The sequence below is a fragment of the Pseudophryne corroboree genome, chromosome 8 (genome assembly GCF_028390025.1).
Source record: "Pseudophryne corroboree isolate aPseCor3 chromosome 8, aPseCor3.hap2, whole genome shotgun sequence".
Classification (NCBI taxonomy): domain Eukaryota; kingdom Metazoa; phylum Chordata; class Amphibia; order Anura; family Myobatrachidae; genus Pseudophryne; species Pseudophryne corroboree.
Window position 1 is genome coordinate 165,365,094 of NC_086451.1, and position 22,283 is coordinate 165,387,376.

At 46.1% G+C, this 22,283-nt stretch overlaps 23 non-coding genes and 4 pseudogenes across 23 annotated transcripts; 14 read left to right on the plus strand and 13 right to left on the minus strand.

Moving 5' to 3' along the window:
* Positions 1-146: 146 nt before the first annotated feature.
* LOC134951467 (U1 spliceosomal RNA) lies at positions 147-310 on the plus strand. Its single transcript, XR_010184201.1, has one exon. It is a non-coding gene; the product is annotated as a U1 spliceosomal RNA (small nuclear RNA).
* A 152-nt stretch (positions 311-462) lies between these two features.
* LOC134953063 (U1 spliceosomal RNA) lies at positions 463-625 on the plus strand. The gene has a single exon (XR_010185401.1). It is a non-coding gene; the product is annotated as a U1 spliceosomal RNA (small nuclear RNA).
* Positions 626-1,296: 671 nt separating this feature from the next.
* On the plus strand, positions 1,297-1,460 carry LOC134951118 (U1 spliceosomal RNA). The gene has a single exon (XR_010183916.1). It is a non-coding gene; the product is annotated as a U1 spliceosomal RNA (small nuclear RNA).
* Positions 1,461-1,612: 152 nt separating this feature from the next.
* LOC134953253 (U1 spliceosomal RNA) lies at positions 1,613-1,775 on the plus strand. Its single transcript, XR_010185520.1, has one exon. It is a non-coding gene; the product is annotated as a U1 spliceosomal RNA (small nuclear RNA).
* A 2,623-nt stretch (positions 1,776-4,398) lies between these two features.
* On the plus strand, positions 4,399-4,562 carry LOC134950319 (U1 spliceosomal RNA). Its single transcript, XR_010183258.1, has one exon. It is a non-coding gene; the product is annotated as a U1 spliceosomal RNA (small nuclear RNA).
* Positions 4,563-4,714: 152 nt separating this feature from the next.
* On the plus strand, positions 4,715-4,877 carry LOC134952872 (U1 spliceosomal RNA). Its single transcript, XR_010185255.1, has one exon. It is a non-coding gene; the product is annotated as a U1 spliceosomal RNA (small nuclear RNA).
* A 661-nt stretch (positions 4,878-5,538) lies between these two features.
* LOC134951185 (U1 spliceosomal RNA) lies at positions 5,539-5,702 on the plus strand. The gene has a single exon (XR_010183973.1). It is a non-coding gene; the product is annotated as a U1 spliceosomal RNA (small nuclear RNA).
* Positions 5,703-5,854: 152 nt separating this feature from the next.
* LOC134952420 (U1 spliceosomal RNA) lies at positions 5,855-6,017 on the plus strand. Its single transcript, XR_010184945.1, has one exon. It is a non-coding gene; the product is annotated as a U1 spliceosomal RNA (small nuclear RNA).
* A 670-nt stretch (positions 6,018-6,687) lies between these two features.
* Positions 6,688-6,851, plus strand: LOC134950669 (U1 spliceosomal RNA). The gene has a single exon (XR_010183548.1). It is a non-coding gene; the product is annotated as a U1 spliceosomal RNA (small nuclear RNA).
* Positions 6,852-7,003: 152 nt separating this feature from the next.
* On the plus strand, positions 7,004-7,145 carry LOC134953372 (U1 spliceosomal RNA; annotated as a pseudogene).
* Positions 7,146-7,840: 695 nt separating this feature from the next.
* Positions 7,841-8,004, plus strand: LOC134950730 (U1 spliceosomal RNA). Its single transcript, XR_010183598.1, has one exon. It is a non-coding gene; the product is annotated as a U1 spliceosomal RNA (small nuclear RNA).
* A 152-nt stretch (positions 8,005-8,156) lies between these two features.
* On the plus strand, positions 8,157-8,298 carry LOC134953468 (U1 spliceosomal RNA; annotated as a pseudogene).
* A 695-nt stretch (positions 8,299-8,993) lies between these two features.
* LOC134951367 (U1 spliceosomal RNA) lies at positions 8,994-9,157 on the plus strand. Its single transcript, XR_010184120.1, has one exon. It is a non-coding gene; the product is annotated as a U1 spliceosomal RNA (small nuclear RNA).
* Positions 9,158-9,313: 156 nt separating this feature from the next.
* On the plus strand, positions 9,314-9,477 carry LOC134952746 (U1 spliceosomal RNA). Its single transcript, XR_010185181.1, has one exon. It is a non-coding gene; the product is annotated as a U1 spliceosomal RNA (small nuclear RNA).
* Positions 9,478-11,551: 2,074 nt separating this feature from the next.
* Positions 11,552-11,715, minus strand: LOC134950731 (U1 spliceosomal RNA). The gene has a single exon (XR_010183599.1). It is a non-coding gene; the product is annotated as a U1 spliceosomal RNA (small nuclear RNA).
* Positions 11,716-12,385: 670 nt separating this feature from the next.
* LOC134952402 (U1 spliceosomal RNA) lies at positions 12,386-12,548 on the minus strand. The gene has a single exon (XR_010184934.1). It is a non-coding gene; the product is annotated as a U1 spliceosomal RNA (small nuclear RNA).
* Positions 12,549-12,700: 152 nt separating this feature from the next.
* On the minus strand, positions 12,701-12,864 carry LOC134951368 (U1 spliceosomal RNA). The gene has a single exon (XR_010184121.1). It is a non-coding gene; the product is annotated as a U1 spliceosomal RNA (small nuclear RNA).
* Positions 12,865-13,559: 695 nt separating this feature from the next.
* LOC134953296 (U1 spliceosomal RNA) lies at positions 13,560-13,701 on the minus strand (annotated as a pseudogene).
* Positions 13,702-13,853: 152 nt separating this feature from the next.
* On the minus strand, positions 13,854-14,017 carry LOC134951240 (U1 spliceosomal RNA). The gene has a single exon (XR_010184017.1). It is a non-coding gene; the product is annotated as a U1 spliceosomal RNA (small nuclear RNA).
* A 671-nt stretch (positions 14,018-14,688) lies between these two features.
* LOC134953070 (U1 spliceosomal RNA) lies at positions 14,689-14,851 on the minus strand. The gene has a single exon (XR_010185406.1). It is a non-coding gene; the product is annotated as a U1 spliceosomal RNA (small nuclear RNA).
* Positions 14,852-15,003: 152 nt separating this feature from the next.
* On the minus strand, positions 15,004-15,167 carry LOC134950970 (U1 spliceosomal RNA). The gene has a single exon (XR_010183794.1). It is a non-coding gene; the product is annotated as a U1 spliceosomal RNA (small nuclear RNA).
* Positions 15,168-15,837: 670 nt separating this feature from the next.
* LOC134953202 (U1 spliceosomal RNA) lies at positions 15,838-16,000 on the minus strand. Its single transcript, XR_010185482.1, has one exon. It is a non-coding gene; the product is annotated as a U1 spliceosomal RNA (small nuclear RNA).
* Positions 16,001-16,152: 152 nt separating this feature from the next.
* Positions 16,153-16,316, minus strand: LOC134951468 (U1 spliceosomal RNA). Its single transcript, XR_010184202.1, has one exon. It is a non-coding gene; the product is annotated as a U1 spliceosomal RNA (small nuclear RNA).
* Positions 16,317-18,648: 2,332 nt separating this feature from the next.
* On the minus strand, positions 18,649-18,790 carry LOC134953114 (U1 spliceosomal RNA; annotated as a pseudogene).
* Positions 18,791-18,942: 152 nt separating this feature from the next.
* Positions 18,943-19,106, minus strand: LOC134950980 (U1 spliceosomal RNA). Its single transcript, XR_010183803.1, has one exon. It is a non-coding gene; the product is annotated as a U1 spliceosomal RNA (small nuclear RNA).
* A 661-nt stretch (positions 19,107-19,767) lies between these two features.
* Positions 19,768-19,930, minus strand: LOC134952873 (U1 spliceosomal RNA). The gene has a single exon (XR_010185256.1). It is a non-coding gene; the product is annotated as a U1 spliceosomal RNA (small nuclear RNA).
* A 152-nt stretch (positions 19,931-20,082) lies between these two features.
* On the minus strand, positions 20,083-20,246 carry LOC134950280 (U1 spliceosomal RNA). The gene has a single exon (XR_010183225.1). It is a non-coding gene; the product is annotated as a U1 spliceosomal RNA (small nuclear RNA).
* Between the last annotated feature and the right edge of the window lie 2,037 nt (positions 20,247-22,283).

Consider the following 22,283-nt stretch of genomic DNA (forward strand, 5'->3'; position numbering starts at 1 on the left):
TGCCCTCCCATGTTCATCTGAAAATTTGTGTTCTCCCTGCAGTTGTTGTCCCCCGATGAGAGTTCCCTTGTGCTGCCTCAGTTGAATCTCCTTTACTTGACAGAGATGTGCCTGAGCAGCGGCCCTCCCCAGCTCTATCCCAAATCATACTTATTTTGCATAGGAGATACCATGGTCATGAAGATTGTTTTCCCAGGGTGAGGTTCATTCATTGCATTCTGGGTATGCTGACCCCTGTGATTTCCCCAAATGTGGGAAACTGGACTGCATTATTTGTGGTAGTGAGGGACTGTGTTTGTGCTTTCCTCTGGTCAGCTCTGGTAAAAGTCAGATTTCTTTGTCTCAGATCTTCCTCTAGCCTTGTTCTTCTTTCGAGAGTTCCCTTGTGCTGCCTCAGTTGGATCTCCTTCACTTGACAGGGGGGTGCCCGAGCAGCGACCCTCCCCAGCTCTAGCCCAGCTCCTACTTACCTGCCAGGTGAGATACTATGATCATGAAGGTGCTTCTCCCAGGGCAAGGCTCACCCATTGCACTCTGGGTGGGCTACTCCTGCGGTTTCCCCAAATGTTGGACACTTGACTGCATAATTTGTGTTTCACCTGGTCGGCTCTCGTATAATTCAGATCTCTTTGTCTCAGGTCTCTCTCCAGCCTAATTTGCAGTCTGTTTCCACTTCTCTTTTCTTGAGTTGCTCCCTTCTATGCCCTTGCGCACTGTCCTGACTTCTCCCGTCTGCTTACTTTGTGCCTTCCAACGCACAATGCAAACTACAGGTAGTGCTGCAGGGCCCACACCCTTTTACTTGCCTTACAGAGCAGCTCTGGAGCTGTTACAGTGCCCAGCTGCTGCAAGAAATCAGCTTGAATGCTTCAGGGGCTGGGGCATAGCCATCATGAGCCCCACACCGAAGGAGGGTGGAGGTGTTTAATGCGAACTAGGGGTCATCGAAGCACCGCAAAAGGCCGCCATGCCCTGCATGCCAATTTTATCTTTTCATATGCAGACGAGGGTTGAAGCCAACTTTGACCCACTGCTTGGATGACATCACCATATGCAAATCCATCTGCTGCAGGCCTTCCCCCAGGAATGCTTGCACTAGTTGTTGCATTTGGTTTGTTGTTTGGGGGTGCTTCAGTATTAGGCAGCCTTCTGCCCTCCCATGTTCATCTGAAAATATGTGTACCTCCTGCAGTTGTTGTCCCCAGATGAGAGTTCCCTTGTGCTGCCTCAGTTGAATCTCCTTTACTTGACAGAGATGTGCCTGAGCAGCGGCCCTCTCCAGCCCTATCCCAAATCATACTTATTTTGCATAGGAGATACTATGGTCATGAAGATTGTTCTCCCAGGGTGAGGTTCATTCATTGCATTCTGGGTATGCTGACCCCTGTTATTTCCCCAAATGTGGTAAACTTGACAGCATTATTTGTGGTAGTGGGGGACTGTGTTTGTGCTTTCCTCTGGTCAGCTCTGGTAAAAGTCAGATTTCTTTGTCTCAGATCTTCCTCTAGCCTTGTTCTTCTTTCGAGAGTTCCCTTGTGTTGCCTTAGTTGGATCTCCTTCACTTGACAGGGGGGTGCCCGAGCAGTGACCCTCCCCAGCTCTAGCCCAACTCCTACTTACCTGCTAGGTGAGATACTATGATCATGAAGGTGCTTCTCCCAGGGCAAGGCTCACCAATTGCACTCTGGGTGTGCTGCTCCTGCGATATCCCCAAATGTGGGAAACTTGACTGCATAATTTGTGTTTCCCCTGGTCGGCTCTCGTATAATTCAGATCTCTTTGTCTCATGTCTCTCTCCAGCCTAGTTTGCTGTCTGTTTACACTTCTCTTTTCTTGAGCCACTACCTTCTATGCCCTTGCGCACTATCTTGACTTCTACCGTCTGCTTACTTTGTGCCGTCCAACGCACAATGCGAACTACAGGTAGTGCTGCAGGGCCCACACCCTTTTAGTTGCCTTACAGAGCAGCTCTGGAGCTATTACAGTGCCCAGCTGCTGTAAGTAATCAGCTTGAATGCTTCAGGGGCTGGGGCATAGCCAACATGAGCCCCACACCGAAGTAGGGTGGAGGTGTTTAATGCGAACTAGGGGTCATCCAAGCGCCGCAAAAGGCCGCCATGCCCTGCACGCCCCTTTTCTCTTTTCATATGCAGACGAGGGTTGAAGCCAACTTTGACCCACTGCTTGGATGACATCACCATATGCAAATCCATCTGCTGCAGGCCTTCCCCCAGGAATGCTTGTACTAGTTGTTGCATTTGGTTTGTTGTTTGGGGGTGCTTCAGTATTAGGCAGCCTTCTGCCCTCCCATGTTCATCTGAAAATATGTGTTCTCCCTGCAGTTGTTGTCCCCAGATGAGAGTTCCCTTGTGCTGCCTCAGTTGAATCTCCTTTACTTGACAAGGGAGGCATTTTGGATTTTTTCTTTGGGTACCCTTACACCTGATGGTCTGAATGAGAGCATCGAACTGAACAACATTGGCAGTCTCTGAAGATTTTATCTATTGATTTACCTAATACATTATTTATTGAATATCCATTTATTGTATGTTTAATAAATAAAAAAATTATTAGAAGTAGCTATTTTGGAAACAGCTTTCCTCTTAGGATGAAACTGTATAATCCTGTTGTGTGTGTTCCTTTAAAGTTCTTTAGTAAAATCCACTAGTAATGATGAACATCAGATTTCTTCCTCCATCCTCTTTTTACACTTTCTCTTGGTTCTATATATATTTTTTTTTCTATTTTTATTTTTTTCCCCTCCTTCTCCCAAAAGGCCCCCCTCCCTCCCCCCCCTCCCTGTTTTAAATTTTAAAATCTTTAAATATTTAAATCTTCGAATCCTTAAATTGTCTGTTTAATATTTATTTTTTCTTCAATTCTTTTTGTTGTTTAAACAGCAATGTAGTTATTCCAGGGGTTAAAATAATGAAATATAGAAATAATATTAACAAAAATTAAAGGTAAAAATGAATTGATAGAATGATCCCATTAAAAGTAAATAAATAATATGGATGTTAAGCTGAGCAGGTTGGATTCGAACATGGGACTAGCTGCATAGAGTGCATTTGATGTTTCCCCTGCGCCACAAGAACTGCTTTAGTAATGGCATGGATTTATGTTACCCTAAAAGGTTTTATATAAGTAAATGGGGATCCTTAGTGCTGAGTCTCTGAATTATGTATATGTGATTATAGATATGAGGTATTGATTGAAAGATTATAGGTTAATCTGTATATAGATTATATATTTTCTGTTATTTTTTAAACCACCTTGTTGCTTATTTTATTATTATTTTTAATCACCATGTTGCTTATTTTTATATTATGAAATGCCTTTATATGTGCAATTGCAATTAGAAAGTTGTTCCATATGTGAGTCATTACATGTATGCATCCAATTAGTACATGTATGTATCCAATCAACTAATTAGTAATGCTATTGGTCCGGTGCATTTTAAAAAGAGCCTGCTAGGCTGCTGATGTATCCTCTGACGAAACCGCTCTTGGATAACAGCGGAAAAACGCGTAAGGAAGGTGATTACCGGACACTCTGATTGCTGAGATATAAGCCCGTTCATGAACGAGCTACATCACGGCGGACGTCTGATGTAAAGACAGCGGTGAAGGGGAAAAAGCAATTTGAGACCGAGCAAAAGGAGGTCTCTACCCCACGGCAGGGAGAAATATCCCGACCGCGAGTGCCAATAAGATCCAGCCACGGTTAACGGGGGTCGTAGCATACCGCTGTGTTTCACCAACCATCACAGCGCTCTCCCCCTGTTTTCTTTCATTACTCACGTGAGTTACATATGAACTTTAACTGCAGTAAATAAGAGGCGTTGGTTACAACTGTTGCTGTTCATCCACAAGAAGGAATTTAATGTATCAATTACAATTGGAAAGTAATGATTAAATTACAACAGCTGTATCCAGGAGGATTTTTTGGACACTTTAATAAACATTCCGTTGTCATCAAGGGCAATATGAAATAGATCCTGATTACATTTAGATATGGATAGTGGTGCCTATATATGTTGACTCCATTGTATTTTATTGAATGTGGGTTTCTTCTGTCTATATATATTTTTTAAAAATAAAGAGCTTGTATATTTTATTTTTTGCGCTCCCTTAATAACAAGTGTGATTATCTTTAAAATTTGGTTTATTATTGGTAGAACAGTACTACCTATGGGAGCAGCATTTTATAATATATGGTGAAAATTAATAGATGTATAAAGATTAAATAAGCAACAAATTGGTGAAATAGATAAGTTTTGATAGAATCGCTGGGTTCTATATATATATATTGACATTTGGTTATATATATGTATAGACTTTATAAATTCTTGACAGAGATGTGCCTGAGCAGCGGCCCTCCCCAGCCCTATCCCAAATCATACTTATTTTGCATAGGAGATACCATGGTCATGAAGATTGTTCTCCCAGGGTGAGGTTCATTCATTGCATTCTGGGTATGCTGACCCCTGTGATTTCCCCAAATGTGGGAAACTCGACTGCATTATTTGTGGTAGTGGGGGACTGTGTTTGTGCTTTCCTCTGGTCAGCTCTGGTAAAAGTCAGATTTATTTGTCTCAGATCTTCCTCTAGCCTTGTTCTTCTTTCGAGAGTTTCCATGTGCTGCCTCAGTTGGATCTCCTTCACTTGACAGGGGGGTGCCCAAGCAGCGACCCTCCCCAGCTCTAGCCCAACTTCTACTTACCTGCCAGGTGAGATACTATGATCATGAAGGTGCTTCTCCCAGGGCAAGGCTCACCCATTGCACTCTGGGTGTGCTGCTCCTGCGGTTTCCCCAAATGTTGGACACTTGACTGCATAATTTGTGTTTCCCCTGGTCGGCTCTCGTATAATTCAGATCTCTTTGTCTCAGGTCTCTCTCCAGCCTAGTTTGCTGTCTGTTTCCACTTCTCTTTTCTTGAGTTGCTCCCTTCTATGCCCTTGCGCACTATCCTGACTTCTCCCGTCTGCTTACTTTGTGCCTTCCAACGCACAATGCAAACCACAGGTAGTGCTGCAGGGCCCACACCCTTTTACTTGCCTTACAGAGCAGCTCTGGAGCTGTTACAGTGCCCAGCTGCTGCAAGAAATCAGCTTGAATGCTTCAGGGGCTGGGGCATAGCCCCACACCGAAGGAGGGTGGAGGCGTTTAATGCAAACTAGGGGTCATCCAAGCGCCGCAAAAGGCCGCCATGCCCTGCACGCCCCTTTTCTCTTTTCATATGCAGACGAGGGTTGAAGCCAACTTTGACCCACTGCTTGGATGACATCACCATATGCAAATCCATCTGCTGCAGGCCTTCCCCCAGGAATGCTTGCACTAGTTGTTGCATTTGGTTTGTTGTTTGGGGGTGCTTCAGTATTAGGCAGCCTTCTGCCCTCCCATGTTCATCTGAAAATATGTGTTCTCCCTGCAGTTGTTGTCCCCAGATGAGAGTTCCCTTGTGCTGCCTCAGTTGAATCTCCTTTACTTGACAGAGATGTGCCTGAGCAGCGGCCCTCCCCAGCCCTATCCCAAGTCATACTTATTTTGCATAGGAGATATCATGGTCATGAAAATTGTTCTCCCAGGGTGAGGTTCATTCATTGCATTCTGGGTATGCTGATCCCTATGATTTCCCCAAATGTGGGAAACTCGACTGCATTATTTGTGGTAGTGGGGGACTGTGTTTGTTCTTTCCTCTGGTCAGCTCTGGTAAAAGTCAGATTTATTTGTCTCAGATCTTCCTCTAGCCTTGTTCTTCTATCGAGAGTTTCCTTGTGCTGCCTCAGTTGGATCTACTTCACTTGACAGGGGGGTGCCCGAGCAGCGACCCTCCCCAGCTCTATCCCAAATCCTACTTACCTGCCAGGTGAGATACTATGATCATGAAGGTGCTTCTCCCAGGGCAAGTCTCACCCATTGCACTCTGGGTGTGCTGCTCCTGCGATTTCCCCAAATGTGGGAAACTTGACTGCATAATTTGTGTTTCCCCTGGTCGGCTCTCGTATAATTCAGATCTCTTTGTCTCAGGTCTCTCTCCAGCCTAGTTTGCTGTCTATTTCCACTTCTTTTTTCTTGAGCCGCTCCCTTCTATGCCCTTGCGCACTATCCTGACTTCTCCCGTCTGCTTAATTTGTGCCTTCCAACGCACAATGCGAACTAAAGGTAGTGCTGCAGGGCCCACGCCCTTTTACTTGCCTTACAGAGCAGCTCTGGAGCTGTTACAGTGCCTAGCTGCTGCAAGAAATCAGCTTGAATGCTTCAGGGGCTGGGGCATAGCCAACATGAGCCCCACACCGAAGGAGGGTGGAGGTGTTTAATGCGAACTAGGGGTCATCCAATCGCCGCAAAAGGCCGCCATGCCCTGCACGCCCCTTTTCTCTTTTCATATGCAGACGAGGGTTGAAGCCAACTTTGACCCACTGCTTGGATGACATCACCATATGCAAATCCATCTGCTGCAGCCTTCCCCCAGGAATGCTTGCACTAGTTGTTGCATTTGGTTTGTTGTTTGGGGGTGCTTCAGTATTAGGCAGCCTTCTGCCCTCCCATGTTCATCTGAAAATATGTGTTCTCCCTGCAGTTGTTGTCCCCAGATGAGAGTTCCCTTGTGCTGCCTCAGTTGAATCTTCTTTACTTGACAGAGATGTGCCTGAGCAGCGGCCCTCCCCAGCCCTATCCCAAATCATACTTATTTTGCATAGGAGATACCATGGTCATGAAGATTGTTCTCCCAGGGTGAGGTTCATTCATTGCATTCTGGGTATGCTGACCCCTGTGATTTCCTTAAATGTGGGAAACTCGACTGCATTATTTGTGGTAGTGGGGGACTGTGTTTGTGCTTTCCTCTGGTCAGCTCTGGTAAAAGTCAGATTTCTTTGTCTCAGATTTTCCTCTAGCCTTGTTCTTCTTTCGAGAGTTCCCTTGTGCTGCCTCAGTTGGATCTCCTTCACTTGACAGGGGGGTGCCCGAGCAGCGACCCTCCCCAGCTCTAGCCCAACTCCTACTTACCTGCCAGGTGAGATACTATGATCATGAAGTTGCTTCTCCCTGGGCAAGGATCACCCATTGCACTCTGGGTGTGCTGCCCCTGTGATTTCCCCAAATGTGGGAAATTTGACTGCGTAATTTGTGTTTCCCCTGGTCGGCTCTCATATAATTCAGATCTCTTTGTCTCAGGTCTCTCTCCAGCCTAGTTTGCTGTCTGTTTCCACTTCTTTTTTCTTGAGCCCCTCCCTTCTATACCCTTGTGCACTATCCTGACTTCTCCTCCCGTCTGCTTACTTTGTGCCTTACAATGCACAATGCAAACTACAGGTAGTGCTGCAGGGCCCACACCCTTTTACTTGCCTTACAGAGCAGCTCTGGAGCTGTTACAGTGCCCAGTTGCTGCAAGAAATCAGCTTGAATGCTTCAGGGGCTGGGGCATGGCCAACATGAGCCCCACACCGAAGGAGGGTGAAGGTGTTTAATGCGAGCTAGGGGTCATCCAAGCGCCGCAAAAGGCTGCCATGCCCTGCACGCCCCTTTTCTCTTTTCATATGCAGACGAGGGTTGAAGCCAACTTTGACCCACTGCTTGGATGACATCACCATATGCAAATCCATCTGCTGCAGGCCTTCCCCCAGGAATGCCTGCACTAGTTGTTGCATTTTGTTTGTTGTTTTGGGGTGCTTCAGTATTAGGTAGCCTTCTGCCCTCCCATGTTCATCTGAAAATATGTGTTCTCCCTGCAGTTGTTGTCCCCAGATGAGAGTTCCCTTGTGCTGCCTCAGTTGAATCTCCTTTACTTGACAGAGATGTGCCTGAGCAGCGGCCCTCCCCAGCCCTATCCCAAATCATACTTATTTTGCATAGGAGATACCATGGTCATGAAGATTGTTCTCCCAGGGTGAGGTTCATTCATTGCATTCTGGGTATGCTGACCCCTGTGATTTCCACAAATGTGGGAAACTCGACTGCATTATTTGTGGTAGTGGGGGACTGTGTTTGTGCTTTCCTCTGGTCAGCTCTGGTAAAAGTCAGATTTCTTTGTCTCAGATTTTCCTCTAGCCTTGTTCTTCTTTCGAGAGTTCCCTTGTGCTGCCTCAGTTGGATCTCCTTCACTTGACAGGGGGCTGCCCGAGCAGCGACCCTCCCCAGCTCTAGCCCAACTCCTACTTACCTGCCAGGTGAGATACTATGATCATGAAGTTGCTTCTCCCATGGCAAGGATCACCCATTGCACTCTGGGTGTGCTGCCCCTGTGATTTCCCCAAATGTGGGAAACTTGACTGCGTAATTTGTGTTTCCCCTGGTCGGCTCTCATATAATTCAGATCTCTTTGTCTCAGGTCTCTCTCCAGCCTAGTTTGCTGTCTGTTTCCACTTCTTTTTTCTTGAGCCCCTCCCTTCTATACCCTTGTGCACTATCCTGACTTCTCCTCCCGTCTGCTTACTTTGTGCCTTACAATGCACAATGCAAACTACAGGTAGTGCTGCAGGGCCCACACACTTTTACTTGCCTTACAGAGCAGCTCTGGAGCTGTTACAGTGCCCAGCTGCTGCAAGAAATCAGCTTGAATGCTTCAGGGACTGGGGCATGGCCAACATGAGCCCCACACAGAAGGAGGGTGGGGGTATTTAATGCGAACTAGGGGTCATCCAAGCGCCGCAAAAGGCCGCCATGCCCTGCATACCCCTTTTCTCTTTTCATATGCAGATGAGGGTTCCAGCCAACTTTGGCCCACTGCTTGGATGACATCACCGTATGCAAATCCGTCTTCTGCAGACCTTCCCCCAGGAATGCTTGTACTAGTTGTTGCATTTGGTTTGTTGTTTGGGGGTGCTTCAGTATTAGGCAGCCTTCTGCCCTCCCATGTTCATCTGAAAATATGTGTTCTCCCTGCAGTTGTTGTCCCCAGATGAGAGTTCCCTTGTGCTGCCTCAGTTGAATCTCCTTTACTTGACAGAGATGTGCCTGAGCAGCGGCCCTCCCCAGCCCTATCCCAAATCATACTTATTTTGCATAGGAGATACCATGGTCATGAAGATTGTTCTCCCAGGGTGAGGTTCATTCATTGCATTCTGGGTATGCTGACCCCTGTGATTTCCCCAAATGTGGGAAACTTGACTGCATTATTTGTGGTAGTGAGTGACTGTGTTTGTGCTTTCCTCTGGTCAGCTCTGGTAAAAGTCAGATTTCTTTGTCTCAGATCTTCCTCTAGCCTTGTTCTTCTTTCGAGAGTTTCCTTGTGCTGCCTCAGTTGGATCTCCTTCACTTGACAGGGGGGTGCCCGAGCAGCGACCCTCCCCAGCTCTAGCCCAACTCCTACTTACTGTACCTGCCAGGTGAGATACTATGATCATGAAGGTGCTTCTCCCAGGGCAAGGCTCACCCATTGCACTCTGGGTGTGCTGCTCCTGCGATTTCCCCAAATGTGGGAAACTTGACTGCATAATTTGTGTTTCCCCTGGTCGGCTCTCGTATAATTCAGATCTCTTTGTCTCAGGTCTCTCTCCAGCCTAGTTTGCTGTCTGTTTCCACTTCTCTTTTCTTGAGCCGCTCCCTTCTATGCCCTTGCGCACTATCCCTGGATAATTATTGTAGCTGGTCTGCGGGTAACAGCTCTCAGATCCACTTCTAGAAAAAATGCAACAATGTAATTTGAGTGACAAACTGCAGAGATGAACCCTTTCTGTGACTGCTGCACAGGGATCACACAAACTCTATTCATAGGGCTGACTTCACTTAGGGGAGATGTTCTCGCCCCGCAAAGAAGTGCGAGTATATACCGCACTTACGGTACCATTGGATTTACAGATATTTTCTTGCAATACACTATGGGGGTCATTCTGAGTTGATTGCTCGCTAGCAGTTTTTAGCAGCCTTAAAACGGTGGAGTTAACATATCTCACGTGGAAGGTGGTCATGTTATTAGCCTTGGCTTCGGCTAGGCGAGTGTCGGAATTAGCGGCTTTGTCACATAAAAGCCCATATTTGGTGTTCCATGTGGATAGAGCGGAATTGCGGACCCATCCTCAATTCCTACCAAAAGTGGTCTCATCTTTTCATATGAACCAATCTATTGTGGTGCCTTTGGCTACGCGTGACTTGGAGGATTCCGAGTTACTTGATGTGGTCAGGGCTTTGAAAATTTACGTGGCCAGGACGGCTAGAGTCAGGAAAACTGAAGCGCTGTTTGTCCTGTATGCAACCAACAAGATTGGTGCCCCTGCTTCAAAGCAGGCTATTGCTCGCTGGATTTGTAACACGATTCAGCAAGCGCATTCTATGGCTGGATTGCAGTTACCGAAATCGGTCTAGGCCCATTCCACGAGGAAAGTGGGCTCTTCTTGGGCGGCTGCCCGAGGGGTCTCGGCACTACAGCTGTGTCGAGCTGCTACTTGGTCAGGTTCAAACACCTTTTCAAAATACTATAAGTTTGATACCCTGGCTGAGGAGGAACTCATGTTTGCTCAATCGGTGCTGCAGAGTCATCCGCACTCTCCCGCCCGTTTTGGAGCTTTGGTATAATCCCCATGGTCCTTATGGAGTCCCCAGCATCCTCTAGGACGTTAGAGAAAATAAGATTTTAAACCTACCGGTAAATCTTTTTCTCGTAGTCCGTAGAGGATGCTGGGCGCCCATCCCAAGTGCGGACTACTTCTGCAATACTTGTATATAGTTATTGCTTCAATAAGGGTTATGTTATAGTTGCATCGGTCCTGCACTGATGCTACAGTATGTTGTTTTTTCGTACTCATAACTGGGTAGTTTATCACAAGTTATACAGTGTGATTGGTGTGGCTGGTATGAATCTTGCCCTGGATTAACAAAATCCTTTCCTCATACTGTCAGTCTCCTCTGGGCACAGTTTCTCTAACTGTGGCATAGAGGCGCATAGAGGGAGGAGCCAGTGCACACCCAGAACTAAAGTCTTTCTTAAAGTGCCCATGTCTCCTGCGGAGCCCGTCTATCCCCATGGTCCTTACGGAGTCCCCAGCACCCTCTACGGACTACGAGAAAAAGATTTACCGGTAGGTTTAAAATCTTATTTTCTACTTTATTCTTTTCTATCCTAGTTTATTACGACCAACTCTCATCCAAGGAGTTTGATATTCTACTACCTGCATGCAATTTAAATTGCTTAAATTGTTTATATGGTTGATTTGTCCTTCACAACCCATAATCTGCAACTTGGATGTACTTGTGTCATTGAAAATCTTATAATAAAAATGTTTATATATTGAAAAAAAAGTTATAAGACATATGCATTCAATATTTGAAGAAACAAAATAAAATAAAGCTATGTATTGGGTTTCACTAACAAGCACATTGGAAGACTTGACTACTGTTAAAAGACATGCATTACATGGTATAGAGCCACAAACCACAATGTAGTAAAATAAAAACAAACTTACATGTGCTAGAGCTGGGGAGGGTCGCTGCTCGGGCAGCCCCCTGTCAAGTGAAGGAGATCCAACTGAGGCAGCACAAGGGAACTCTCGAAAGAAGAACAAGGCTAGAGGAAAATCTGAGACAAAGAAATCTGACTTTTACCAGAGCTGACCAGAGGAAAGCACAAACACAGTCCCCCACTACCACAAATAATGCAGTCGAGTTTCCCACATTTGTGGAAATCACAGGGGTCAGCATACCCAGAATGCAATGAATGAACCTCACCCTGGGAGAACAATCTTCATGACCATGGTATCTCCTATGCAAAATAAGTATGATTTGGGATAGGGCTGGGGAGGGCCGCTGCTCAGGCACATCTCTGTCAAGTAAAGGAGATTCAACTGAGGCAGCACAAGGGAACTCTCATCTGGGGACAACAACTGCAGGGAGAACACATATTTTCAGATGAACATGGGAGGGCAGAAGGCTGCCTAATACTGAAGCACCCCCAAACAACAAACCAAATGCAACAACTAGTGCAAGCATTCCTGGGGGAAGGCCTGCAGCAGATGGATTTGCATATGGTGATGTCATCCAAGCAGTGGGTCAAAGTTGGCTTCAACCCTCGTCTGCATATGAAAAGAGAAAAGGGGCGTGCAGGGCATGGCAGCCTTTTGCGGCGCTTGGATGACCCCTAGCTCGCATTAAACACCTCCACCCTCCTTCGGTGTGGGGCTCATGTTGGCTATGCCCCAGCCCCTGAAGCATTCAAGCTGATTTCTTGCAGCAGTTGGCACTGTAACAGCTCCAGAGCTGCTCTGTAAGGCAAATAAAAGGGTGTGGGACCTGCAGCACTACCTGTAGTTCGCATTGTGCGTTGGAAGGCAAAAAGTAAGCAGACGGGAGAAGACAGGATAGTGCGCAAGGGCATAGAAGGGAGCGGCTCAAGAAAAGAGAAGTGGAAACAGACAGCAAACTAGGCTGGAGAGAGACCTGAGACAAAGAGATCTGAATTATACGAGAGCCGACCAGGGGAAACACAAATTATGCAGTCAAGTTTCTCACATTTGGGGAAATCGCAGGAGCAGCACACCCAGAGTGCAATGGGTGAGCCTTGCCCTGGGAGAAGCACCTTCATGATCATAGTATCTCACCTGGCAGGTAAGTAGGAGTTGGGCTAGAGCTGGGGAGGGTCGCTGCTCGGGCACCCCCCTGTCAAGTGAAGGAGATCCAACTGAGGCAGCACAAGGAAACTCTCGAAAGAAGAACAAGGCTAGAGGAAGATCTGAGACAAAGAAATCTGACTTTTACCAGAGCTGACCAGAGGAAAGCACAAACACAGTCACTCACTACCACAAATAATGCAGTCAAGTTTCCCACATTTGGGGAAATCACAGGGGTCAGCATACCCAGAATGCAATGAATGAACCTCACCCTGGGAGAACAATCTTCATGACCATGGTATCTCCTATGCAAAATAAGTATGATTTGGGATAGGGCTGGGGAGGGCCGCTGCTCAGGCACATCTCTGTCAAGTAAAGGAGATTCAACTGAGGCAGCACAAGGGAACTCTCATCTGGGGACAACAACTGCAGGGAGAACACATATTTTCAGATGAACAAGGGAGGGCAGAAGGCTGCCTAATACTGAAGCACCCCCAAACAACAAACCAAATGCAACAACTAGTACAAGCATTCCTGGGGGAAGGTCTGCAGAAGACAGATTTGCATACGGTGATGTCATCCAAGCAGTGGGCCAAAGTTGGCTGGAACCCTCATCTGCATATGAAAAGAGAAAAGGGGTATGCAGGGCATGGCGGCCTTTTGCGGCGCTTGGATGACCCCTAGTTCGCATTAAATACCCCCACCCTCCTTCTCTGTGGGGCTCATGTTGGCCATGCCCCAGCCCCTGAAGCATTCAAGCTGATTTCTTGCAGCAGCTGGGCACTGTAACAGCTCCAGAGCTGCTCTGTAAGGCAAGTAAAAGGGTGTGGGCCCTGCAGCACTACCTGTAGTTTGCATTGTGCATTGTAAGGCACAAAGTAAGCAGACGGGAGGAGAAGTCAGGATAGTGCACAAGGGTATAGAAGGGAGGGGCTCAAGAAAAAAGAAGTGGAAACAGACAGCAAACTAGGCTGGAGAGAGACCTGAGACAAAGAGATCTGAATTATATGAGAGCCGACCAGGGGAAACACAAATTACGCAGTCAAGTTTCCCACATTTGGGGAAATCACAGGGGCAGCACACCCAGAGTGCAATGGGTGATCCTTGCCCAGGGAGAAGCAACTTCATGATCATAGTATCTCACCTGGCAGGTAAGTAGGAGTTGGGCTAGAGCTGGGGAGGGTCGCTGCTCGGGCACCCCCCTGTCAAGTGAAGTAGATCCAACTGAGGCAGCACAAGGGAACTCTCGAAAGAAGAACAAGGCAAGAGGAAGATCTGAGACAAAGAAATCTGACTTTTACCAGAGCTGACCAGAGGAAAGCACAAACACAGTCCCCCACTACCACAAATAATGCTGTCAAGTTTACCACATTTGGGGAAATAACAGGGGTCAGCATACCCAGAATGCAATGAATGAACCTCACCCTGGGAGAACAATCTTCATGACCATGGTATCTCCTATGCAAAATAAGTATGATTTGGGATAGGGCTGGGGAGGGCCGCTGCTCAGGCACATCTCTGTCAAGTAAAGGAGATTCAACTGAGGCAGCACAAGGGAACTCTCATCTGGGGACAACAACTGCAGGAGTTACACATATTTTCAGATGAACATGGGAGGGCAGAAGGCTGCCTAATACTGAAGCACCCCCAAACAACAAACCAAATGCAACAACTAGTGCAAGCATTCCTGGGGGAAGGCCTGCAGCAGATGGATTTGCATATGGTGATGTCATCCAAGCAGTGGGTCAAAGTTGGCTTCAACCCTCGTCTGCATATGAAAAGAGAAAATTGGCATGCAGGGCATGGCGGCCTTTTGCGGTGCTTGGATGACCCCTAGTTCGCATTAAACACCTCCACCCTCCTTCGGTGTGGGGCTCATGATGGCTATGCCCCAGCCCCTGAAGCATTCAAGCTGATTTCTTGCAGCAGCTGGGCACTGTAACAGCTCCAGAGCTGCTCTGTAAGGCAAGTAAAAGGGTGTGGGCCCTGCAGCACTACCTGTAATTTGCATTGTGCGTTGGAAGGCACAAAGTAAGCAGACGGGAGAAGTCAGGATAGTGCGCAAGGGCATAGAAGGGAGCAACTCAAGAAAAGAGAAGTGGAAACAGACTGCAAATTAGGCTGGAGAGTGACCTGAGACAAAGAGATCTGAATTATACGAGAGCCGACCAGGTGAAACACAAATTATGCAGTCAAGTGTCCAACATTTGGGAAAACCGCAGGAGTAGCACACCCAGAGTGCAATGGGTGAGCCTTGCCCTGGGAGAAGCACCTTCATGATCATAGTATCTCACCTGGCAGGTAAGTAGGAGCTGGGCTAGAGCTGGGGAGGGTTGCTGCTCGGGCACCCCCCTGTCAAGTGAAGGAGATCCAACTGAGGCAGCACAAGGGAACTCTCGAAAGAAGAACAAGGCTAGAGGAAGATCTGAGACAAAGAAATCTGACTTTTACCAGAGCTGACCAGAGGAAAGCACAAACACAGTCCCTCACTACCACAAATTATGCAGTCCAGTTTCCCACATTTGGGGAAATCACAGGGGTCAGCATACCCAGAATGCAATGAATGAACCTCACCCTGGGAAAACAATCTTCATGACCATGGTATCTCCTATGCAAAATAAGTATGATTTGGGATAGAGCTGGGGAGGGCCGCTGCTCAGGCACATCTCTGTCAAGTAAAGGAGATTCAACTGAGGCAGCACAAGGGAACTCTCATCTGGGGGCAACAACTGCAGGGAGAACACATATTTTCAGATGAACATGGGAGGGCAGAGGCTGCCTAATACTGAAGCACCCCCAAACAACAAACCAAATGCAACAACTAGTGCAAGCATTCCTGGGGGAAGGCCTGCAGCAGATGGATTTGCATATGGTGATGTCATCCAAGCAGTGGGTCAAAGTTGGCTTCAACCCTCATCTGCATATGAATAGAGAAGAGGGGCGTGCAGGGCATGGCGGCCTTTTGCGGCGCTTGGATGACCCCTAGTTCGCATTAAACACCTCCACCCTCCTTCGGTGTGGGGCTCATGATGGCTATGCCCCAGCCCCTGAAGCATTCAAGCTGATTTCTTGCAGCAGCTGGGCACTGTAACAGCTCCAGAGCTGCTCTGTAAGGCAAGTAAAAGGGTGTGGGCCCTGCAGCACTACCTGTAGTTTGCATTGTGCGTTGGAAGGCACAAAGTAAGCAGACGGGAGAAGTCAGGATAGTGCGCAAGGGCATAGAAGGGAGCAACTCAAGAAAAGAGAAGTGGAAACAGACTGCAAATTAGGCTGGAGAGAGACCTGAGACAAAGAGATCTGAATTATACGAGAGCCGACCAGGTGAAACACAAATTATGCAGTCAAGTGTCCAACATTTGGGGAAACCGCAGGAGTTGCACACCCAGAGTGCAATGGGTGAGCCTTGCCCTGGGAGAAGCACCTTCATGATCATAGTATCTCACCTGGCAGGTAAGTAGGAGCTGGGCTAGAGCTGGGGAGGGTCGCTGCTCGGGCACCCCCCTGTCAAGTGAAGGAGATCCAACTGAGGCAGCACAAGGGAACTCTCGAAAGAAGAACAAGGCTAGAGGAAGATCTGAGACAAAGAAATCTGACTTTTACCAGAGCTGACCAGAGGAAAGCACAAACACAGTCCCTCACTACCACAAATAATGCAGTCCAGTTTCCCACATTTGGGGAAATCACAGGGGTCAGCATACCCAGAATGCAATGAATGAACCTCACCCTGGGAAAACAATCTTCATGACCATGGTATCTCCTATGCAAAATAAGTATGATTTGGGATAGAGCTGGGGAGGGCCGCTGCTCAGGCACATCTCTGTCAAGTAAAGGAGATTCAACTGAGGCAGCACAAGGGAACTCTCATCTGGGGGCAACAACTGCAGGGAGAACACATATTTTCAGATGAACATGGGAGGGCAGAGGCTGCCTAATACTGAAGCACCCCCAAACAACAAACCAAATGCAACAACTAGTGCAAGCATTCCTGGGGGAAGGCCTGCAGCAGATGGATTTGCATATGGTGATGTCATCCAAGCAGTGGGTCAAAGTTGGCTTCAACCCTCATCTGCATATGAATAGAGAAGAGGGGCGTGCAGGGCATGGCGGCCTTTTGCGGCGCTTGGATGACCCCTAGTTCGCATTAAACACCTCCACCCTCCTTCGGTGTGGGGCTCATGTTGGCTATGCCCCAGCCCCTGAAGCATTCAAGCTGATTTCTTGCAGCAGCTGGGCACTGTAACAGCTCCAGAGCTGCTCTGTAAGGCAAGTAAAAGGGTGTGGGCCCTGCAGCACTACCTGTAGTTTGCATTGTGCATTGTAAGGCACTAAGTAAGCAGACGGGAGGAGAACTAAAACAAAATCACCAAGTAGGCGCACAATACCAATGATGTTGATAAAAACACAATTTATTAACATAAAACCAATGACAAACTGATTAAAAAACACAACACTACACAGAGCATATAACTGAGGTATTATACCTTATAATTCACACATAAAGTGTATTATTAAGTGAAAGGGACACTGAAATGCAGGAGAACCCGTCTCTGTAAGATAGGGTTAATCTCTCACATTAATTCCATATCAGACAGTTTAAATGAAAAGGAAGTCCTGTAAACTGATGTAATAAGCGTTTGTGACCATAAAGGTATCCGGATTTAAATAATGTTTCCTTGGAGCAAAATAAACCAACCGATTAATGTTACTCACAGAGACGTAATGATCTCTTGCTGCACGGGATAAATGGTTAAGGAACCGCTTGTTATCACCCTGTGCATGGGTGAGACATCCGTCAGCGGTATATTCAGATGAAAGCCATTTCTTTCTGTGCAGCACCAGTTGCCTGTATCAGACCACCATACAGATCCTCCAGCTTGCTGAGCGACGCCCGGCCGGGCAGGAGGTAACAATGTTCCAAATGCAAGGAGAGTTAGAGTGGAATGATTGAATCACAGGCTGGATCATTCACCGGTGACTTGTAACGGACGGCTGAAAGTGATGGATGTCGTGCTCCGTGGGACACTTAATGGTCAAGTGTGGCCCTTTCTTCTGTACCCTCAACGCGTTTCTCCGCACCTAAGGCGGCTTCTTCAAGAGGCAGAGACACTCTGCCTCTTGAAGAAGCCGCCTTAGGTGCGGAGAAACGCGTTGAGGGTACAGAAGAAAGGGCCACACTTGACCATTAAGTGTCCCACGGAGCACGACATCCATCACTTTCAGCCGTCCGTTACAAGTCACCGGTGAATGATCCAGCCTGTGATTCAATCATTCCACTCTAACTCTCCTTGCATTTGGAACATTGTTACCTCCTGCCCGGCCGGGCGTCGCTCAGCAAGCTGGAGGATCTGTATGGTTGTCTGATACAGGCAACTGGTGCTGCACAGAAAGAAATGGCTTTCATCTGAATATACCGCTGACGGATGTCTCACCCATGCACAGGGTGATAACAAGCGGTTCCTTAACCATTTATCCCGTGCAGCAAGAGATCATTACGTCTCTGTGAGTAACATTAATCGGTTGGTTTATTTTGCTCCAAGGAAACATTATTTAAATCCGGATACCTTTATGGTCACAAACGCTTATTACATCAGTTTACAGGACTTCCTTTTCATTTAAACTGTCTGATATGGAATTAATGTGAGAGATTAACCCTATTTTACAGAGACGGGTTCTCCTGCATTTCAGTGTCCCTTTCACTTAATAATACACTTTATGTGTGAATTATAAGGTATAATACCTCAGTTATATGCTCTGTGTAGTGTTGTGTTTTTTAATCAGTTTGTCATTGGTTTTATGTTAATAAATTGTGTTTTTATCAACATCATTGGTATTGTGCGCCTACTTGGTGATTTTGTTTTAGTTGTTTTACTTTCAGGAGGCCGGCTACCTCCTTACCAAGTGGCTGCCATTATCAGTGCTATATTTGCACGACCCTGTTCAGCGCCTAAAAACCTTTTTTTCGTTTGTATTTCCAGACGGGAGGAGAAGTCAGGATAGTGCACTAGGGTATAGAAGGGAGGGGCTCAAGAAAAAAGAAGTGGAAACAGACAGCAAACTAGGCTGGAGAGAGACCTGAGACAAAGAGATCTGAATTATATGAGAGCTGACCAGGGGAAACACAAATTATGCAGTCAAGTTTCCCACATTTGGGGAAATCGCAGGAGCAGCACACCCAGAGTGCAATGGGTGATCCTTGTCCTGGGAGAAGCAACTTCACGATCATAGTATCTCACCTGGCAGGTAAGTAGGAGTTGGGCTAGAGCTGGGGAGGGTCGCTGCTCGGGCACCCCCCTGTCAAGTGAAGTAGATCCAACTGAGGCAGCACAAGGAAACTCTCGATAGAAGAACAAGGCTAGAGGAAGATCTGAGACAAATAAATCTGACTTTTACCAGAGCTGACCAGAGGAAAGAACAAACACAGTCCCCCACTACCACAAATAATGCAGTCGAGTTTCCCACATTTGTGGAAATCACAGGGGTCAGCATACCCAGAATGCAATGAATGAACCTCACCCTGGGAGAACAATCTTCATGACCATGGTATCTCCTATGCAAAATAAGTATGACTTGGGATAGGGCTGGGGAGGGCCGCTGCTCAGGCACATCTCTGTCATGTAAAGGAGATTCAACTGAGGCAGCACAAGGGAACTCTCATCTGGGGACAACAACTGCAGGGAGAACACATATTTTCAGATGAACATGGTAGGGCAGAAGGCTGCCTAATACTGAAGCACCCCCAAACAACAAACCAAATGCAACAACTAGTGCAAGCATTCCTGGGGGAAGGCCTGCAGCAGATGGATTTGCATATGGTGATGTCATCCAAGCAGTGGGTCAAAGTTGGCTTCAACCCTCGTCTGCATATGAAAAGAGAAAAGGGGCGTGCAGGGCATGGCGGCCTTTTGCGGCACTTGGATGACCCCTAGTTCGCATTAAACACCTCCACCCTCCTTCGGTGTGGGGCTATGCCCCAGCCCCTGAAGCATTCAAGCTGATTTCTTGCAGCAGCTGGGCACTGTAACAACTCCAGAGCTGCTCTGTAAGGAAAGTAAAAGGGTGTGGGCCCTGCAGCACTACCTGTAGTTTGCATTGTGCGTTGGAAGGCACAAAGTAAGCAGACGGGAGAAGTCAGGATAGTGAGCAAGGGCATAGAAGGGAGCAACTCAAGAAAAGAGAAGTGGAAACAGACAGCAAACTAAGCTGGAGAGAGACCTGAGACAAAGAGATCTGAATTATACGAGAGCCGACCAGGGGAAACACAAATTATGCAGTCAAGTGTCCAACATTTGGGGAAACCGCAGGAGCAGCACACCCAGAGTGCAATGGGTGAGCCTTGCCCTGGGAGAAGCACCTTCATGATCATAGTATCTCACCTGGCAGGTAAGTAGGAGTTGGGCTAGAGCTGGGGAGGGTCGCTGCTCGGGCACCCCCCTGTCAAGTGAAGGAGATCCAACTGAGGCAGCACATGGAAACTCTCGAAAGAAGAACAAGGCTAGAGGAAGATCTGAGACAAATAAATCTGACTTTTACCAGAGCTGACCAGAGGAAAGCACAAACACAGTCCCCCACTACCACAAATAATGCAGTTGAGTTTCCCACATTTGGGGAAATCACAGGGGTCAGCATACCCAGAATGCAATGAATGAACCTCACCCTGGGAGAACAATCTTCATGACCATGGTATCTCCTATGCAAAATAAGTATGATTTGGGATAGGGCTGGGGAGGGCTCAGGCACATCTCTGTCAAGAATTTATAAAGTCTATACATATATATAACCAAATGTCAATAAATATATATAGAACCCAGTGCTCCTATCAAAACTTATCTATTTCACCAATTTGTTGCTTATTTAATCTTTATACATCTATTAATTTTCACCATATATTATAAAATGGTGCTCCCATAGGTAGTACTGTTCTACCAATAATAAACCAAATTTTAAAGATAATCACACTTGTTATCAAGGGAGCGCAAAAAATAAAATATACAAGCTCTTTATTTTAAAAAAAATATATATAGACAGAAGAAACCCACATTCAATAAAATATAATGGAGTCAACATATATAGGCACCACTATCCATATCTAAATGTAATCAGGATCTATTTCATATTGCCCTTGATGACAACGGAATGTTTATTAAAGTGTCCAAAAAATCCTCCTGGATACAGCTGTTGTAATTTAATCGTTACTTTCCAATTGTAATTGATACATTAAATTCCTTCTTGTGGATGAACAGCAACAGTTGTAACCAACGCCTCTTATTTACTGCAGTTAAAGTTCATATGTAACTCACGTGAGTAATGAAAGAAAACAGGGGGAGAGCGCTGTGATGGTTGGTGAAACACAGCGGTATGCTACGACCCCCGTTAACCGTGGCTGGATCTTATTGGCACTCGCGGTCGGGATATTTCTCCCTGCCGTGGGGTAGAGACCTCCTTTTGCTCGGTCTCAAATTGCTTTTTCCCCTTCACCGCTGTCTTTACATCAGACGTCCGCTGTGATGTAGCTCGTTCATGAACGGGCTTATATCTCAGCAATCAGAGTGTCCGGTAATCACCTTCCTTACGCGTTTCTCCGCTGTTATCCAAGAGCGGTTTCGTCAGAGGATACATCAGCAGCCTAGCAGGCTCTTTTTAAAATGCACCGGACCAATAGTATTACTAATTAGTTGATTGGATACATACATGTACTAATTGGATGCATACATGTAATGACTCACATATGGAACAACTTTCTAATTGCAATTGCACATATAAAGGCATTTCATAATATAAAAATAAGCAACATGGTGATTAAAAATAATAATAAAATAAGCAACAAGGTGGTTTAAAAAATAACAGAAAATATATAATCTATATACAGATTAACCTATAATCTTTCAATCAATACCTCATATCTATAATCACATATACATAATTCAGAGACTCAGCACTAAGGATCCCCATTTACTTATATAAAACCTTTTAGGGTAACATAAATCCATGCCACTACTAAAGCAGTTCTTGTGGCGCAGGGGAAACATCACCTGCACTCTATGCAGCTAGTCCCATGTTCGAATCCAACCTGCTCAGCTTAACATCCATATTATTTATTTACTTTTAATGGGATCATTCTATCAATTCATTTTTACCTTTAATTTTTGTTAATATTATTTCTATATTTCATTATTTTAACCCCTGGAATAATTACATTGCTGTTTAAACAACAAAAAGAATTGAAGAAAAAATAAATATTAAACAGACAATTTAAGGATTCGAAGATTTAAATATTTAAAGATTTTAAAATTTAAAACAGGGAGGGGGGGAGAGGGAGGGGGCCTTTTGGGAGAAGGAGGGGGAAAAAATAAAAATAGAAAAAAAAAATATATATATAGAACCAAGAGAAAGTGTAAAAAGAGGATGGAGGAAGAAATCTGATGTTCATCATTACTAGTGGATTTTACTAAGGAACATTAAAGGAATACACACAACAGGATTATACAGTTTCATCCTAAGAGGAAAGCTGTTTCCAAAATAGCTACTTCTAATAATTTTGTTTATTTATTAAACATACAATAAATGGATATTCAATAAATAATATATTAGGTAAATCAATAGATAAAATCTTCAGAGACTGCCAATGTTGTTCAGTTCGATGCTCTCATTCAGACCATCAGGTGTAAGGGTACCCAAAGAAAAAATCCAAAATGCCTCCCTTGTCAAGTAAAGGAGATTCAACTGAGGCAGCACAAGGGAACT